Source organism: Balaenoptera physalus, assembly GCF_965194825.1.
Source record: "Balaenoptera physalus genome assembly, chromosome: 2".
In the NCBI taxonomy this organism is placed as follows: domain Eukaryota; kingdom Metazoa; phylum Chordata; class Mammalia; order Artiodactyla; family Balaenopteridae; genus Balaenoptera; species Balaenoptera physalus.
Window position 1 is genome coordinate 62,413,030 of NC_138883.1, and position 20,413 is coordinate 62,433,442.

At 39.7% G+C, this 20,413-nt stretch overlaps 1 long non-coding RNA gene across 1 annotated transcript in view; it reads left to right on the forward strand.

Moving 5' to 3' along the window:
* LOC309656123 overlaps positions 1-20,413 on the forward strand; it is a 78,104-nt gene that overhangs the window by 19,418 nt on the left and 38,273 nt on the right. The window lies entirely within an intron of this gene.

A 20,413-nucleotide genomic window follows, 5' to 3' on the forward strand; every position in this document is an offset into this window, starting at 1 on the left:
TTCCCACTAGAGAGTCTTGACAGAAAACCCTTCAACTCATAATTTTACATCCTGCCATATTCACTGGTTAAGTCACTGCTGGGAATTTTTGAATTGATAACAGTTATTTAAATGTTTTTTCAAAGCAATGTCCAACCTACATGAACTATCTGACGGCTCTGGTTCATAGGCTTTACATCATTCCTGCACATGGCATGGAGACCTGATTCTTGCTAGTGCACAGATAAAAGCCATAACGGAATGGTGACAGAACAAATGAAGCCTGTCCTTCAAAGCAAGTACGGCCCTTTGTTTGTTCTGCTATAGAAAAAGTGAATAGACGGGTCTTTTGCAAACTTTCAGGGTACCAACTTTTTATCTCCTTCCCCCACTCCTTGGAATAATCATTTTGGTTATTGAATCTTTTTCTTTGAATGTCTTATTGACCATTAATATGAGAATTTTATCCACCATGGGTGAATGTTAACTAATACCGTTTTTCATACAAATGCAAACATCCTTTTTACCCGCCTCTGGTGACTCGGCGTCTTGCACCAGCATGGTATCATTCAGCTTCAGTTGCTATAGCATTTTCAAGAACCTCTCTGTTCTTGTCATAAATTACCTTTAAGTGAAAAAAGCTCAAAGGAGGTCTGCAGCAAACTGTATCAAATAATGAATTTGTAAGCGGTGGAAGAAAACACTTATCTTACTTATGCTCTTCTCCCATCGATTGTTCAGTGACCCTTCTTTGGGATACAGATGAGCATAACCCTGAAAAATGTTTGTGTTGTCTTTCTTTAACTGGCAGCCTGCGGGCTGCATGATCTAATAAATATTGGCAGGGCCAAATGAAATAATATAGAAGAGCTTCTCTTCTTTAAAGTCCACAGACCAAGAGACTCTTGTCACTTGTTAATATCTCCATCAAACACTGAAGTGTTAACATATGTGATACGACCACGCAATCAAGTAAGGACCGATTTGTTGACTAATTAAACCAACACAACAAGCTCTTTAGCACCTACAAGTGACAAGTTTAGAGCAGGCAAGTGGAAACTCTCAATTGAGCCCCCTTTTATGAGACTATCATGCCAAATTCAATTCTGACTGAGTAGTATTTGAATGTACTTGACTTCCACCATGTGCTGACATGCTTACAATAATTCATCATGGGTGACAATAGCCCAATATTAGAGATTTATGATATATACAAAACAGTTACAAATGAAATATAGCCCTAACGTGGGCCTGCTTTCCTTACCCACTGCCTATTGATATTATAATTAATGGTCAATTACTTAGGGGAAAGAAAACAGAAAATAGTCATTACTGGTTTCAGTCATCATTGGATTTTTTTTTTTTTTGGGCAAATTCTGGAGGTAAATGAAATCATTTTCACAGTGGTTGCTTCAAAATGATAAATGGACATCGACGCCTGATGTTCATGACTCATTTTAGCAATGAGAATGAGCTAATAATAATATTTTAAAGGAAACTGTATTAAATTAAGCCCGAGAAGTACAAAAGAATTCCAAGGTGTATCTTTGTGTGTGTAGATAACACATGCATGTTATGTCTGTGTGAATATATACACCTCCCTCCACCTACCACCCAGAGGCTTTATATTCAGTTTTCTTGTTTGTAAATTGAAGCACTTCCACTAACTTATTTCTAATGTCGTTCTGAGTCCTAAAATTTCATGGCCTCTGATTGACCTCTCCATATCCAGGTTAGTGAAAAGAGAGGCAGAACACTTCCTATTGTTTTTGGCCCTCTTCCTCTCTCCTTTCTTTGTATACTCACTTTTTGTCTTTTGTGTGCACATATCCAAATCTTCGGTACCCAGCCCCAGCCTTCTGACTGACCCCAGCCTTGCCAGCTGGACAATTCCACTTGTGGATAATCAAGAGTTGAGTGTATCCATAACACATATACCTACAGATATATGAGTCATATTTTCCAATCCCGTTATGCCTATAAATGCATTAGTACATAAGACACATTAGTAGTAGTAGGTCCCCCAGGGGCTCTTGAATTAGCAGGGAAAGCCACAGGTCATGGCCACTTAATATAGAACTGTTCTCTGGGCCCAGCTACAGATGCTCTGCTTTAGCCAGGCCCCAGGTTCTATGCATCCCAGAGCTGCAGATCAGTAGCCTGTATCCCAGGTGCTAAATGTCTTCTCTTGTCTCAAATGCCTGGCTGGGAACAAGGGTCAGAATCTGGTAAGATACCAAATAGGGTCTCATCAAATTTTGAGGTTGACCTCCAGACCCTAAGTGGCCACATCCTGTCCATCAAAATAGCTGTCTGGTAATTCCCTCACCTTGTGATGAAATGACTGATACTGTGCCACCTGCAAGTTCTCCTGCCTCCTGTCCCCCATCCCCCTCAAAGAGACAATCTTCTTATTTTTCCCTTAATCTCTGGCTGGATTTTATTCATTTTGAGTAGACAGTATAGTCATATAGTTCAAAAATCAAAATTATATAAAACTGTATTCCTTGAGAGGACTTGCTCATAGCTTCATCTCTGTCCACCCTGGAGAAGCAGGAAAGCTGGTGGTATAACTCAGTCCGAGGCCAAAAACCTGAGAAGCAGTGGGCTGCTAGTATAAGTCCTAGTCTGAAAGCCTAGAACCGGGAGCTCTTATGTCTAACATATGAGAGCAGGAGAAGACGGTTGTCCCAGCTCAAGAAAAGAAAGAATTTACCTTTCCTCCACCTTTTTGTTCTATTTAGGTCCCCAGTGGATTGGATGGCGCCTACCTGCATTGGTAAGGGAGATCTTCTTTACTTTGCCTAAACACTCTCACAGATACACTCAGAAATAGTGTTTTACTAGTAATCTGGGCATCACTTAGCCCAGTCAAGTTGACATATACAATCAACTATCAAAGAGATATTGTAATAACTTCTTGATGCCAACATTCCCAAACTGGGATATGTTTACCACTGGTCTTTGAGGGTATGTGCATAAAGATATCTATTTCAATGGCTATAACTTTATTTTGTATCAGAAAAATTAATGATCAATATATTAAACATGAATATTGTTTCTTAGGATGAGTCTTAAGATAAAAAACAATAACTAATGTAATTTGGTTTAACGTCCTTTTAAAGCGAACCGTAAAGTAAATAATGAACAGTTGATGTGCAGCTAAGGCAAAGAATGTGGTGTACAGAAGACCAAGATTTGGGAAATGTTGCTCCATGCAATATATGTATTTCTAAAAAGTACAAAATGTTTTCAAAATAAATTGCTTTAAAACTTTTAGAGAAAGTCACTAATTTAAAAAACCCTAAAATGAATCTTTTCATAACTTGAATCATCGCCATAATATAATTATTCTTTACTGTAAAGATCTCAAAATTTCATGTTTTGGCTTCAAGTTGCTTCAAGAGAAAGACATATGTATTCCAGTTGAGAACCGTAACACAGTATTGGAGAGAGAGTTAATGAGTTTCTGCTCATAAACATGGGAAGCACATTATAATTCCTTTTTTAAAAACTATGCACATTTTAGAACAGTGTATGCAGTCTGGAGAACTTTGGGTTTATGGGTTGATGAGATATTTCAAAGCAAACTTTAGCGTGTTTGAAAATATGGTAATTCTCTTTAGTAAATAGAGAAATCAAAAAGTTCAGCACAAGAATGGAGTACTAGGTTTTTTTATATGTACAGACATGCACAATTTCATTTTTGTTTTTAGATGCAAATTACTGGGAGAAGGAATCTTCATGCTCAAAATACTGAGAGCTTAGATTTTAAAAAAAATCCATTAATTTTAGTTTCTTTCAAGGTCCAGAGGATTTTTTACAGACTGCTTTTGAGATCAGATGGTCTCTAAAGAAATCAATCCAATTTCAATAGAAGAGCTATGCTGTGTTGGGATTTTTCATATAATCCAACTGCTAAATGATATCAGGGCTACTTTTATTTAAAAGAAGAAATACAGACAACTCAGTGTTCTCAAATCTCTACATTCTCACAAGATCAGCTGACCAAAAATCCTTCCCTAAAGAGAAAGAATACATTTTCCATGATCAAGGAAAATCGACATTGATGAAATAACATCTATACTGATATAGAATGTTATTTATTTGATAATATCAAACATAGTGCTAATGCTCTAAGTGAAAGCCACGAGAGTAAGGATGAAGCGTATGAAACTTATTTCTGCATTGTTCCTGAAATGCGACTCAACTCCTCAGGCCTACAGGAGCTTCTTCAGCCTCTTGACTCAGAGGAACCCATAACTATACTCTCCAGATTTGGCAGATATCAAGAGAACAGGGTCATGAATAAAGAGGGTCATCAGTAAGTCTAAATCTAAGAATGTGCTTCTATTGTAAAGGGAGAGAGAAGTAAATTGTTATTTTATTTTTATTGAAATATAGTTGATTTACAATATTGTGTTAGTTTCAGGTGTACAGCAAAGTGATTCAGTTATACATAAACATATATATATATATTCTTTTAAAATTCTTTTCCATTATAGGTTATTACAAGATACTGACTATAGTTCCCTGTGCTATACAGTAAATCCTTGTTGTTTATCTTTTGTATATAAGGTAGTGTGTATCTGTTAATCCCATACTTCTAATTTATCCCTCCCACCCTTCCCCTTTGGTTACTGTAAGTTTGTTTTCTGTGTCTGTGAGTTTGTTTCTGTTTTGTAAATAAGTTCATTTGTACTATTTTTTTAGATTCTACGTATAAGTGATATCACATATTTGTCTTTCTTTGACTTACTTCACTTAATATGGTAATCTCTAGGTCCGTCCATGTTGCTGCAAATAGCATTATTTCATTATTTTTTATGGCTGAGTAATATTCCATTATGTGTGTGTGTGTGTGTGTGTGTGTGTGTGTGTGTGTGTGTGTGTGTTTGTGTGTGTGTGTGTGTATGTGTATGTATATGTGTTGTGTGTGTGTGTGTGTGTGTGTGTATATATACATATATATATATATACACACCACATCTTTATCCATTCCTTTTGGACACTTAGGTTGCTTCCATGTCTTGGCTATTGTAAATAGTGCTGCTATGAACATTGGTGTGCATGTATCTTTTAGAATTAGAGTTTTCTCCAGATATATGCCCAGGAGTGGGATTGCTGGATCATATGGTAACTTTATTTTAAGCTCTTAAAGGAATCTCCATACTGTTCTCCATAGTGGCTGTACCAATTTACATTCCCACCAACAGCGCAGAAGTGTTCGCTTTTCTCCACACCCTCTCCAGCATTTATTATTTGTAGACTTTTTAATGATAGCCACTCTGACCAGTGTGAGTTGGTACCTCATTGTAGTTTTGATTTACATTTCTCTAATAAAGTGATGTTGAGCATCTTTTCATGTGTCTATTGGCCATCTGGATGTCTTCTCTGGAGAAATGTCTATTTAGGTCTTCTGCCCATTTTTTGATTGGGTTGTTTGGTTTTTTGTTATAGATTTGTAGGAGCTGTTTGTGTGTTTTGGAAATTACACCCTTGTTGGTCACATCGTTTGCAAATATTATCTCCCAGTCCAGAGGTTATCTTTTTAGTTTTGTAGATGATTTCCTTTGCTGTGCAAAAACTTATAAGTTTGATTAGGTCCCATTTGTTTATTTTTGCTTTTATTTCTATTGACTTGGGAGACTGACTTAAGAAAATACTGGTACAATTTATGTCAGAGACTGTTTTGCCTATGATCTCTTCTAGGAGTTTTATGGTGTCATGTCTTATATTTAAGTCTTTAAGCCATTTTGAGTTTATTTTGGTATATGGTGTGAAGGAGTGTTCTAACTTCATTGGTTTACGTGCAGCTGTCCAGCTTTCCCAACACCACTTGCTGAAGAGACTGTCTTTTCTCCATTATATATTCTTGCCTCCTTTGTCAAAGATTAATTGAGCATAGGTGTGTGGGTTTATTTCTGGTACTTTATCATGTTCAACTGATCTATATGTCTGGGTTTGTGCCAATATCACGCTGTTTTGATTACTGTAGCTTTGTAGTATTTTCTGAAGTCTGGGAGGGTTATGCCTCCAGCTTTGTTCTTTTTCCTCAGGATTGTTTTGGAAATTCTGGGTCTTTTGTGGTTCCATATAACTTTTAGGATTATTTGTTCTAGTTCTGTGAAAAATGTCATGGGTAATTTAATAGAGATTGCATTAAGCCTGTAGATTGCTTAGGGTAGTATGGCCATTTTAACTATATTAATTCTTCCAATCCAAAAGCATGGGATATAAGTGAATTCTTATTAAAAGTCCTCCCAAATAAAAGTTTTGAAGAGTTCAATCTAACAGATGCAACCAAATCTTTTTATTGACATGTTGCTTCATTGGTTTACAAGATATAAGATCAGAACAAAAAAGAAAAGGGTTTCTATTTCTCAAGTTGCTCATTTATAATTTCCATTAACAATTACTCATCTCCTTCACCTCTGTCAGTCCTTCCCTGCCCACTCCAATGTTTTGAATTAGTCATTGTGAAAAAGACACTTTCTAGAAAGTTCTTAATGATGGCCATGATTTGTAATTTTGAAAATGTCTAGATCAGGTTTCACAAATTGGATTTCTTGGAACCTCAGTCCTTGATGATGTTAATTGGTTTTCCATGAAAAAGGGTTCAATGTGAGACCCAGTATGACCAAAAGATATCCCTCAAACACCCAACAGAAAGAGTTGTTCAAGGAAACTCTTGGAAGGGTCTCAGTTTTGCCTTTTGCAAAAACCCATCTTGTCTGATGAGCCAAAGTTAGTATGTCTGGTATAAAAAGTAACTTTGCCATATTTATGTATCCTTTAATTCTTGTGTCAAGCAGTAAAAGTCATGCAAACAATGCATACTAATTATATAAAATATAGATGCACTTTTAGAATACAGACTCTATGTTTCACCACACTGAAATAACTTAAAAGATTTTGTCTCTGTTCTTGTTTTTTACTAAGCACATATGTGTATATACACATACACACACATATTTTAAAAAATGTAATCATGTCATGTCCATAGTTTTACAATTTAAATTTGTTCACTCAATAAATGTTTTATAATATCATTTTTAATGGCTATATAATATTCCATTTACAGATGTTCCACAATATATGAACTAATCTCTGATTGTTGAATATTTATGACCTTTGAAAATTTCAGTTGCTTGAAAAATAATTCCAGATTAATGACTCTAAGAAATAGGTCATAGCAAAGTTCAAAATTAAAAATCAGGAAAACTTTTTTCTCCCTCTTTTTTCCCCTGTGATACCAAAACTACATATCAACTAAAAAAAATCAAAATATAGGACATTATTATTTACAACTTGTGCCCAATCCATGTCCAAAAAGAATTACAATAAAGGGCCTATATCTTTCATTATTACTTTTAAACTGAAAGCGATCAACATACACCCTGCCTATGGAAAGCATGTTTTGAAAGCACCTTTGTACCAAACAAATAGCATTTTGTAAGTGTTAGCATAATTTCCACTTCAATATTGAGTTTTCATCAGTAATCAATGGTTATAAGGGTTGCACAATAATATTTCAAGATCGATAATTTACAGTGTGAAAAAGGAATGAAGTTAAGAAAGTATAGTTAAGTACTGTTTGTTTGTAGGTAACCCATAATTGTGGTTGCCACACAATCACATGTCTTTGTGAACTGGTCTCTGTGCAGTGCCTGCCTGGCCTATAGGTCTGAAAACGAGCCAGGTATCCCAACCACATCCCAGAAATGCCTATGATACCAGCGACAGTCAAGCCAAGTTTCTTATCAGTATGGTCTAACCAAGGTTTCCCTAAGGAAGAGGGTATGTGCTTCTAAACAAAAGCAAAGAGGCTTAATGTTTTAGTTAAACTTTCTGGAACAGTGAATATAGTTCACAGGCTGAAACTAGTCCCCATTTCCTTTCCTCCTTTACTTCCTCTGTGGATGATAAGAAATCCTGGGTACCCATTTGGAGGAACCCACTACTACCCCAACCCACTGTTTGGCATTCTAGATCTTTCACAGACTACCTTCTGAGCTTATTTCTTACTCACCTCCCTTCTACTCTTGACCCTTTAGTCTTTTCAAAACTCGGCAATTAGCGTGATCCGGATCTAGTCCATAAGTGAAATTATGTCACTCCTCTGCTCAAGCTGCCCCACCCCCAGTGGCCCCTCCTTTGACTCGGGGTAAAAGCCAGAGGCCTTAAAACCCTCTCCAAAACCCAGCTCCCCATGATGGCTTTGAGCTCACCTGCTCTCCACACACTCATTCCACTTCAGCCACAAGGGCCCCCTTCCTCCTGCTCCCTGAGTTTCCTACTTCTGCCACCTCAGGGTCTTTACACTTATTCCCTCTGTTTGGAATGTTCTTCGCCCAGATACACACATGGCTTGTTCCCTCAGGCCCTCAGGTCTTTACATAAATATCATCTTTTCAATGGGGCCTTCTCTGGCCACCCTACCTATACTAGATTGAAAAATATGGCCAATATTCTGGTACATCACAATATTGGGACACCACAGTTATGTGGTACAAGCCCAAAGGTACATCTAATTTCAGACATGGCTGGATCCAGGGGCTCAAATGACATCTTTGAAGCTCTGTCGCTCTCTCTCCATTTCTTGGACACTCTATCCACTACCAGGTTAATATCTCCAGAAAACAGAGATAGTCTCTTCTGACAGCAATTCCAGACAACTCCTGGGATTGTGTCCAGTGACCATTCCTGAACTGATTGCTGGACAAGGGACACGGTTATCCTCCTAGTGGCCAGGCCCACATTGTGGGCCTATCCCTTTGGATAGAGCTGGGAGCAGGTTTAACTCCATCATCATATGGGATGGGTTCCCCTGGGAAAGGAGAGTTCTGTTACCAGGAGAGCAGAGGTAATGTGTTCCAGATAGGCTTACACCCGACATGTCCAATTACGTTCTGTTAGTAGCACTATGTATCTGACTGTGGACAAACCCTCTCAGGTAGTAGAAAAGACACAGATACCATTGATTTTTCCCTTATGAAGAAGGATCAGTAACAAAGGAGAAGACATATCATGTCGGATGGAAAAGCAGACAGAATGATTGCCAAGCTTTTTGATTCTCTTGCCTAGCTCCAACTGGTTTTCCACATGTCAGCTTTAGAATTTAAAGATGGGGCTGGGAAGGGTCCACGGTGTCTGTAGTGCATGTTAAATAAGGCTCCACAGCAACATCCACAACCTGAAATAAAAGTGGTGTTTCAGAAAGCCCTGCCTTGAGGAGAGAGTTGGGGGTAGGGGCTGCGGAGTGGGGAGAGACTACATTTTATTGGGGAGAAAATCACCATGTTTAACAAAGATTTTGAGAACAAGGTAAAATGAGAATATACAATGGCCATTATAGGGCAGAACTGAGATGAGAGAAGGGAATCAATATGCCTCAGCAATACTTAAGAGATGTTTTTCATCTGGAAGATGATCTTAGGACCACTTTTGCTATTTTGAAATCCAGCCCAAGCACTTGTGAGAAGATGACCTTTTATATATTGCATTTTGCAGAGAACTATATATAGTTGGATACAATATCTTGACCTACAGGGGGAAAAATGAAACAGAGAGAAAAATGGTATTTCCGGGTTTTCAACCAAAAGGCAGTACATGGCAGAAGAGAGAGTGCAGAGGCTGCAAACTTGGCCCAGTAGAGCGCGCTGGCTGAAATGTCATTATCTGAAGGATTCTAGACATCTGCATTATTTTGCATGAGACTCCATCAGCAAGTGACGTAGAGCGGGGAGGAAAAGCATTGTTTTTTTTCATTTCTTAAAAACATCTCGTCCCGATTCTTGGCTTCACGTGCTTTGGGGTGGCGCGGTGATCGGAGGAGGTGCTCCTAAGGAGAAAAGGTCACTGATTTCCAAAAGGTTAGAGATCCTTTTTTTCTTTCAAAGAATAACATTTCAGCTTGATATTATTTTAGTATTTACCACTCTGTATTGTCTTAGACCTCATCTTGGCAAAGGGCTCCTAAACAACTGCCACTTTTAGCATTGCTGCCAAAAGGCGCCTTTTCACAATAAAGCACGCTGTGCTTTGGCAGGAAATCAATAAAGTGAAAATCTGTTCTCATCATCCATACATTTACCATCACAATCAACAATCAAAGGCAAGACCTGGGTTCTTTATCCACAGGCTCCAGCCTCCCAATTTTCTGCTATGAAAGGCAGCATAAATTAGAACCCTCGGTTCCTGTTAGCTGGGCTTAATGGGTATGATTTATGAACCATTAAATGAGGTTATGTAAATTGATCCTCAGCAGAATGCTAGCGCCCAGGTGACAGGTGCAGCACGCTCGTCCACAAGGGTTCTGCACAAATCAGATTTCAGTGACATTCAGTTTGAGGAAAGAGAAATATGTTGTCAACAAGGAAGTGATTTAAATAGTGCCCTGGGTTTGTCAGCAATTATGCCTTTCTTCTTAATTGCTGAAAACTGTATAAATTCTAATAGGAAATAAATTAGTAATTTACCAGTTAATGACAAGGGGTATAAAGGAGAAGGGCTTATATTTTAAAAGCCATATTACCAGTGAGGCCATACACTTGGGTGATTTCACTTATGCCGTTCAAGTTGAAGAGATGCTTTAAAGCAAGAGTATAAACTTTGACACACTACCACTAAAATTACACTCATTGGCAACAGAAAAGAGAATTGGATCCACAGAGAAAATGCCCTTGTGGAATTGCTTCAAGTGTTCCGTAGAAATGGAGATGTCACCAGGGTTTCTATTTGTCATCACCATTAACATCCTAAGCGTAAAACAAATACTCTTTTTTAACCAGGGTGCAAAAAATTTGCTTTATCTTTCAAAAACTTTTTGGAAACCTGGGATCTGATCACTCAAGTCAAAAACACACAGGGCTTTTAGCCTGCCTACCTCGTTCAGACAATACATAGCAAGAACACTTTCTGCTATATTCTTTGCAGTGAAAGGAGCAGGCTTTGTGCGTAATGATGATCCCCTCATTTTGCGTCTCCAAATTAAAAGCCCAGTTTAACCAAACAAAAAAAGAGCCCCGGGGGAGTGTATACAAATGATTTTCACTAGTTATAAAAATGGAAAAAAAATCTCAAATCCATTACTCCCCTTAGACTTGCTGTCCGTAATCAGGAATGTGGTGGCCTTCTGAGAAAGGCTTCTCCTGGGAAAGTGAGTTCAATATCATCCCCGGCTTTTGTCTGAAGCTGTTATTGTGCCTGTTACCATGCAGCTGACCCCGTAAGAGGACACATATGGATGGGATAGGAATGTTCCCTCGTCCCTGGCTGAGCCTATTAGAGCTCTCAACAGGGGGTCTCTACTACTCTTTTTAGTAGTCATTTCTGCCTCACAAGTGCAGTTGTTTATGGACAGCCGAGAGGATTTGAACCACTGTGGTGCTATACGAAAGAGTGACGATAGGGCAGAGGTCATAGGTTTAAAGAGGGTTGTCGCTGTGGCTCCCTAGGAGAGGTTCTCGCTGCAGAGGAAAATACTAAGATGTCGTTTGTGAACTTAGAAAAGAGGCCTGAAAGGCCACAAGTGAAGAATTACATAACCGTTGACATCTGTAGATGACTTTAGTGCTGGTGGGTAAAAATCCTTTGAAGGTAGGGAAGGGTTATGAAAAGTAGTTTTATAATTGGTGTAGGAGAAAACATTTGGGGACCCATGCAGCAGTAAAGGCCCACCAGCTGTTTCACTTACTAGCACCATGATTTAAAAAGCGTATGGCTGTGAGCAAGTTATTTTACCTTCTGGATAACAGCCCTGTCTCATAGGATGCTATTGTGGAGATTAAATAAGATAATGCATGAAAGTGTGTGTGTGTGTGTGTGTGTGTGTGTGTGTATGTGTATTGAAGCAATATGAATATACACTATGTGTGTGTGTATATATATATATACACACTATATATATATATATATATATATGCAATAGCCCAAACTTTACATATATATATGTATATATAGAGATCTCTCTCCCTCTTTCCCTCTTTATATATAAAGAGGGAGAGAGACCTCAGTTTCTCGCTCTAGAACCTTGAGAGACCTTCTCCTAGATATCTCTGTCCATGTAAACACACCCCTTAATGCCAGATCTTCATGGTCCTCTTACCCAAACCAACCAAGCCTTCCCATATCCCTCCACTCTGGTCCTCCCTTGCCTCCTATCCTGTGCAGTAATGGTATGTTGATTAAGAGCATGATTCTGAATCATGTCATCGGGATTTACACCCCGACTTCCCTACTTGTTAGCTTTGCGACCTTGAACAGCTTATTTCACCCATCTGTGCCTTCGATTCCTTCCCTGTAAAATGGGGATAAAACACAGCACCTCCTGCGTGGGGTTATTCTGAGGATTAAATGAGTTAACATATGTGATGTGCCAAGTATGGAATGTGGCAAATAGTAAGTGCTATGGACCATTATTATTATTATTATTCTGATAGTGCCCTCTACCTCTCTTGTCTCTGTATTCAGATATTCGATTGCTTGCTTGAAAGAGGGCACTAACATATACTGAGCCCAAGACACATACCAGGTACTTTCCACTCATTGCTAAGATCTAAAATGTGCATTTTATCCCCACTTGGTAAGGGAAGCAGAAGCTCAGTGAAATTAAGTGATCTGCCAAGAATACAAGGCAAATAAGTGTAGAGCCAGTATTCAGACCCAGGTCTGTCTGACCTCCAGTCCCATGCTCTTTCACTGCACATCACGGGCCCGGGACAGAACATTCACGGGCACGGTAAAGAAATGGACAGGAACGCCTCCTAGTAGGACGTCACCTCGGTGTGGTGGAAAGCGTGCTGGGCTCTGACTCCCACACTCTTTGAATTTGAGTTTCCTCACCTATAAAAACAGAGGTGCTAGACTGGAGGCTTCCAAACCGTGCGCCCCGAGCCCTTGGGTTTCTTCAAGATTGCTCAGGGGCCACTACCGAACAAGGGCCTAGCAACAGAACCCGGACCCCCCATGAGCTGCCCATCCCATCTAAATAGAGTAATACTGGGACTCTGGATAAGATGTTTGACAATATCAAGATCAAAGCATCAGCTCTAATATTCTGAGTATCTTTTTTAAATTCGAGAGAGTGAAAATATGACCCCAGTCTATACTGAAATAATGTTCTATCCAGTAAACATTTCTCTGGTTCTATTACATGCAAGACACCACATTGGAGATTGAATACATAACCTCCCCTTCCCCCCAAAATTGTCTTATACGAACTCCCTGCTCTACGCTGAGTGCACTCTCAAGATGCCTTTGTTTCAAGAATTGTGTTTTCAATTCACTTAAAAGTCAGAACGTGAAATGTTCCCCAAAAGCTCTTAACCTTTGTACTTTAGATCCCCATCTCCCTGAAGAATATTTTTATCTCTTCCCTTTTTCCATGTTTTATCAGTGTACTTTATCTTGTGAACACAACTCTGTGTCCTAAAGAGCCTAACACTTTGTTACTTTTTCAATGAGTAATTCTCAAGTGAACAGCCATTGTCCCTTGGGTGGCAGGCTCCAAGCATTGCCAGTATTTTCCCTGTTGGCAGTCTGGGCACCAGTCCTGAAGGGTCCCCCGCCCTTTCTAGTCCAAGAAGTTTATTCTAGGACAAGGCATCACTTGCTAATTGAATTAGCCTCCCTCTTTGTGTTTTGATTCAATGGAGATTACCTCAGGGAATTCAGAGGCTCTTCTGTGACTTTGTTTCTGGGAGGCTAATTCTTCCCCATGGGTTCCAGAAATGATTCCCTTCCCCCCTTCTTATTTCTTGGAAGAGGGATCAACCAGGAATGTGGATCTCAGCGAATACTGCTGGGCGGAGGACGGAACACAAATGAAGGGTTGGCTTTAAAATGAGGACCGCAAGGGAAAGAGTTTCCAGCTGTCCCACAGGGTGGTGAGTGAGGGCTCATCTTCACTTAGGAAAACTGCTTTTTAAGAATGCCATGGTAGTTGGGAAAGTACTATAATGCAATAGTACCAGATTTAAGAAAACCCTGGAGACTGATTGAAGAATTTAGAGATGCTGAGACCCCAATAATCCCAGAATATCTGTGAATATTCTTAAACCTCTGTCTGTAAGAAAAAATGGGCAAGCTTGACTGGCTATCAGAGAAGTGTGTGTGTGTGTGTGTGTGTGTGTGTGTTTTGTGTGAGACCATTTCAGCTTCAAGATCTAAACCAGTGGCTCACAACTAGAGTATCTGAGAAGTATCTGGAGTATCCAGGGAACCTAAGAAAAAAGTGATATAGATACAGATAAATGTAGGCTCCATCCTTTGAGATTCAGATTCTGGTGAGAGCCTTGCATCCTTCCTCTTTAAAAAGCTCCCCAGGAGATTAGGATGCCCAGCGAGGCTGAGAATCACTAGTCTAAGCAAAAACAGGCACTGGAGGCCCTCATCATAATATCTTTGGCTTTTGTGGTTTTCATACCCTGCTGAGTGTCAATCAGCTGCATGCTGCCCTGTAGTGACAAGGTGTCGGACAGGTTGATTGCATATATAGAGTATAGTCATCACTTTCTTGGGTCTGTAAATTCTCTGCTCAGGGTTTATTCCTAAAATAGTGCTACTTTTGACCAAAATACTGCTAACACCAGCAAAGGTAGAACTCTGTCTTAATTAACGCATTTAATCTCTTTGTGAGGTCATTTATCCCCTCTGGATAGCTCGGGCCCTATAAAAACATTTCATTTGACATAATGGGTAACACTGAGAGGCCACAATTTCAGTGATTTTTGTTGTTGTTGTTTGTTTGATCGTGAACTGTTTCTTGAGACAAGAGCTTAATAGACTGCATCAATTTTTTTTTTTTGAAAACTTGAAAAGTTGATGCCTACTATGATAGACCAGGAAGATTAATCCTGCGGTTTAGTCCCACATCAGCCAACTTGCTTTAGGATCACACAGACACCGCCCAGTTGTGAGCCATTGGTGTCCCCCTCGCCCAGCCCCATACACACATAGTCTCTCCTCTTCAATTCACCGGACACAGTCTTCAGAATTGGCTTCTTTGAACCCCTTTGCATCATGTCACTTCTCTCTCAGGAACTTCCAGGGGCTTCCTGCTGTCAATCATTTTAAATCTAAATTCATCTAGCCAGGCCAGCCTTCTAACCCTCACAGTGACCACCGTTTTTTATTGCTCCTCGACATAGACGTCTCTCCCTCCTCACCAGGCCAAGAACTCTTATTTGTGCTTAATGCAGGACGATACTCACTCTGCCTAGACCTCGGTACCCTTCCCACTTCTGCCTTGAACTTGCATGGCTGTGGTCAACAGGGCTGGAGCTTTGTTTCTAGGGCCCATTTTGACTCCACCCCAGAAACAGTTGCTCTGTGCCATGGCAGGATGAACCCCCCCCCCCCCACCCTTTCCTCTATTTGATGCTGGCAATGTCCATTTTGGCCCCAAGAAGTTCCCTGCTCCCATCTGAGTTCTCCTCCAAAGCATAGCTCAGACTCACACCTTCAAAGAAACTTTCCTGTGATTAACTTCACGTCATGTTTGCGTGTATGGACTAGCCTGCCTGCGCTGTTTGCATTAACTTTACATGGTCCTAGATTGTGGTCTCTGCCATAGTCCGCATCACTAGCTGGATTGTAACTCCTACAGAGCAAGCGTTTTGCCTTAGGCTACTTCTGTATCCCTCTAAAGTTTGGTGAACGTAAACCAGAAGAGCTGATGTTCTTGTGAGGACGGTGGCCTGCAGGCCCTGACTAGAGTGAACTCTTGGATGCTTTTGGTCAGCTTTTGGATGCCCTCCCCACTTCCCCCGGCCTGGGAGAACATAGGAGCCCTGTACCCCTCTGAGGTGAGGGGTAGCCAAATCCACTTCCCATACTTGGAAGGAGAAGGAGAAGAAAGGAGATGGTTTTCTGCTATCCACAAGGACATTCATACAAAGTGAGCCACATTAGACTTGGTGTCTGAGCTCATTTGATTTGTCACACCCCTGAATTCGACAGGACTCAGGATTCTCTGACTCAGCAAGGGCTTTGGGGCAGCTTTCTACGTAGTATCAGACTTTTGGATAAACCTCAGCCCCAAGTCCGTCTGGGTTGGCTAGGGTACTCTGTTCACACCAGCCACAATTTTAATCCTCTCTACTGCCTTCCCTGAAGAAAGAAGTGGACTTCTTCCTACCCCAGCCCTTCGTGTTGGTCTTGCAGGACTTTGGGGTCTTAGTAATGATAACACCACCTTTCTCCAAGGGACCAACTCAGGCTGCTACTTACTATTGTTCCAAAGTCAATAAAACTTCACGGTACTGTGTAAGGTAGGCACATGGTTCCCTTATTTTACAGAAGCGGAAGGGAGGCAGGGAGTAGTTGTCCGGACACTTGTTGGGGCCAGAGAGGGAAATAATAATATGCCCTTTGTCTCTCGTACCTTGTCTTAATTTTTAAAACTAAATTATTCTATGAAATCATCTCAAACCGATCTTCAAGTACCCTGCTAGATGCACTCAACTTGTCAAATGTTAAAAAGAAGAGTATGTCCTCTATTTTTATGACGTGACTTAACATGGACATATATACACGACCACATGTAAAATAGATAGCTAGTGGGAAGCAGCCGCAGAACACAGGGAGATCCGCTCAGTGCTTTGTGACCACCAAGAGGGATGGGATAGGGAGGGTAGGAGGGAGACGCAAGAGGGAGGAGATATGGGGATATATGTATATATATAGCTGATTCACTGTGTTATAAAGCAGAAACTAACACACCATTGTAAAGCAATTATACTCCAATAAAGATGTTAATAAATAAATAAATAATTTTTAAAAAATAACAAAAGTCCACTACCCAGTCATTTCTGATTCAATCAGGTAAACTGGGAGGCTGTGAATTTTTAAGGAAAGTGTCAACAGCTTTCAGCAGGTTGCAAAAATCTTTGATCTGAGCATTTCTCAGCCTTGCCATTCTTTCTCCATTAACTCTCCACTAACTCCCCATCCTCATCCCCCTTTTTTTAAAACGGTAGGTTGACCACCATTAATGTAAAAACTAAGGATGTAGAGCAGGACTTTGGGGAAAAGGCCTGTATTCTGAACCAGTTAGATGAGGCTTCCTTAGACTGGGGGTTAAACACTGAACCAAATCATACAATCCAAGACAGTTACCCTAAAACCTAGCTGCTGCCTCAGTGTTCTTAATGTTGGTGGGGAAGGGGGCACGAGAGATGGGCAACATCTTTCTTTTCTCCTTTCCTGCACAGAAGAATAACTACTTTTGTTACTTGCTCTTGCTTTGTCCTCATATTGCTATTTAATACTATTCACATCAGTCAGTGTTCTTGAACACACCGGTAATAAATACTCTGCAGCAGTTTTCCACTGTTTCTAGGATACTGCTTCCTGGTTCCATGACCATGAGGATGCCACCTTCTCCAGGTCACACATACACACCTGCCTGCTGATCTTTAACCCAACAGACCCTCCTGACCACAGCTCCAACACATGAGAAACAGATCTGAATAACTACCCCTTCTCATTTCAAATATAACGTTTGCACTTTCAGGTAACTGGGGAGAATGTGACGATGTGCCCTTTAAAATAAGTCTCTTTGTAAGAGAAAACAACAACAAACTTACCTGGAAGATGCAGCGACAAAAAATGAAGACAAATAATTTAAAACGCTTGCCCACTTGGGGTATAGTTTTGATTGAGAAAACGAAGGTTTTGTGAAATAAGAAAAAAAATCCCTTCCACCTAGTGGCTTCCTAGGATATTGCCATTATGGTGCCTTAAACCTGGCCACAATTTTGAGCCATGGTGGGTTAGGAAAGTTAGCCTGGGAAGCTACACTGTGGGCAGCACAGAGGCGTTTGCTCTGCAGAGGGCCATACCCACATGGCAGGATTTGTGAGCTGTGGAGTTTTGTCGGGAGAATCAAACTGTTTGGCTGACAGGGTCACATTTTTTTCTACCCTTACCAGGGAATGTCATTCAGGTGACTGAGACTATTATCCGTGTTAAATTCATTAACTGTATTTATTAAATACAGAAGAATTTAAAAGAATATTTACTCCTAATGACCCAGATACTGACAGTAGAATCAGCTAGGGTCCACTTTTAGGAACTTAGAAAGAAAATTAGGGAAAAAATATGGATAAATTCTAGAGTTATTTTTTTAAATGAGGGTATGCATAATGTAGAAATAATTTAAAAAACTCCCTAATACACATATAAAAATTGCATTCTGCCCAACAGCAGTGAAACTGAAGACATTGGAAACAACGTAATCGCTCATTCACAGTTTCATCTTATTTTTCTACCCTTGTTATCCCTTTGCTTCTGCTTCCTTATTTATTTTACTTTTGATCTTGTGGCATACATATATTTCTATCACCTCAAATTATTTCTTAGAACAAGTAAGGTGTACTTAAAATAAACAGGGCTCATGCTGCTGATGACTTCAGAACTAATGTGAGAAACTTGACATTTCAGTAGGACTATCTCTTACAATACACCTCTGGAATTTACCATTGAAGTGGTTTCCTACCGTAGTGAAGGCAAGCAGGCTTCTCAGATCATGTGAGTAACCTAAGACAGCTGCTGTATCATGCTCTTGTGTTTTTCTTTATACACTATACAGCAAAATGTCAGGTGTGAGGTACTTGTTGACAATAAATCATTAATTTGCATTCACATCACTTCATGGCATTTCTGCTCAGAACCATAACCTTTGTTATTATTTTATGGTTGGGTCTCAAGGAATCTAAGTCCAAAGCGTGGTGATACACTTTATTCTGAAATGGTTTACAAAACGTGTCCAGCAGATTTTGTAGTTCCCCTAATGCTTACTGTACTCAAATTCTGAATAAATTCCTAGAGAACAGAAAAAAAAGGTGTGGTGCTAGAAGGCAAGTGATAAATGGTTTTTAGAAGGACAGCAATCCCTTATTTGATTGAGATTGCTGAACTTAAGTAAGCTTCAGTTACAAAATAGTGTGAAAGGGGTTTTAAGATTTAAGTGAGTAGAATTGAGTAAGATTTTAGAATAATGCCAATGAATATGTTATATCTATATGTATAATTATAAATACCAATAAAATGTCTTCTGTGATACTTGCAAGGCTTGGAAAAAGGAAATAATAATAATAACCATACATAAGTGACAGTTATCAGTTTACAAGATACTTTCTACATTTATTATCTATTTTGATTATTGTATCCTCTTTGTGAAATAGGTTTTATTGACTTTGTTTTAAAATTGGGAAAACTGGGCTCAGAGAGGCCGAATGACTTGCCCAAGGTCATAGAGTTAATTAATCATTGAGCAGGATCTCAGGCAGGGCAGATACTAAAATATCCACCATACAGATGAGAAAAAGTGCTCCAGAAACACTTGCCCGAGGCCATGGGGGTTGTGATCAGTGGAGGCAGATCTAAGAAACAGCCTTTCCCTTTGGGCTGCTTTTCCCTTTTGGTCAGTGTGGTGCAAAAAAAAAAAAAAGAAAAAAAAAAAGACCTATCACATTTGGGTTTGTGAGGCTCTTTGGAGGCAGATCAGCGACACGCATGGCCTCTGCCATAGGGGTCACTTTGTTGCTCAGCTCTTCTGGTGCCCTGCTTTCTCTCTGTGCTTCTTCTTGAGGTTCCCCAATGCTATTGCCTGTGCTGCCAGGACTGGTGGGTTGATGGTGGAGAGGAGCCCAGGCCACATGCCACCTCTGTGACTCTGCTGTTCTCACCATCCCTCTCATGGTCCACACAGACTTTACTCTGACCTTTTCCTCAGGTCATCTCTCCCCTGTGCCTTTTCAGTGATATCAGCTCCTGACAATACAAAACAGCTCATTCTTTTGTATTTCTTACTATAAATTTGAGAGAGAGAGAGAACCTAATGACCCTAGTTCATCTTTTTTTTATTGAAGTATGGTTGACTTATCAATACAATGTTGTGTTAACTTCTGCTATACAGCAAAGTGATTCAGTTATACATATATATATTTTTCATATTCTTTTCTATTATAGTTTATTATAAGATATCGAATATAGTTCTCTGTGCTGTACAGTAGGACTTAGTTTATCTATTTTATACATAGTAGCATGTATCTGCTAATCCCAAACACCTAATTTATTGCTCCCCGCAAATCTTTCCCCTTTGGTAACCATAAGCTTGTTTTCTATGTCTGTGAGTCTATTTCTCTATGTAAATAAGTTCATTTGTATAATTTTTTAAAAATTCCACATGTAAGTGATATCATATGATATTTGTCTTTCTCTGTCTGACTTACTTCACTTAGTATGATAATCTCTAGGTCCATCCATGTTGCTGCAAATGACATTACTTCATTCTTTTTTATGGCTGAGTAATATTCCTGTGTGTGTGTGTGTCTGTGTGTCTGTGTGTGTGTATACATCTCCTTTATTCATTCATCTGTCGATGGACACTTAGGTTGGACCATGTCTTGCCTATTGTAAATAGTGC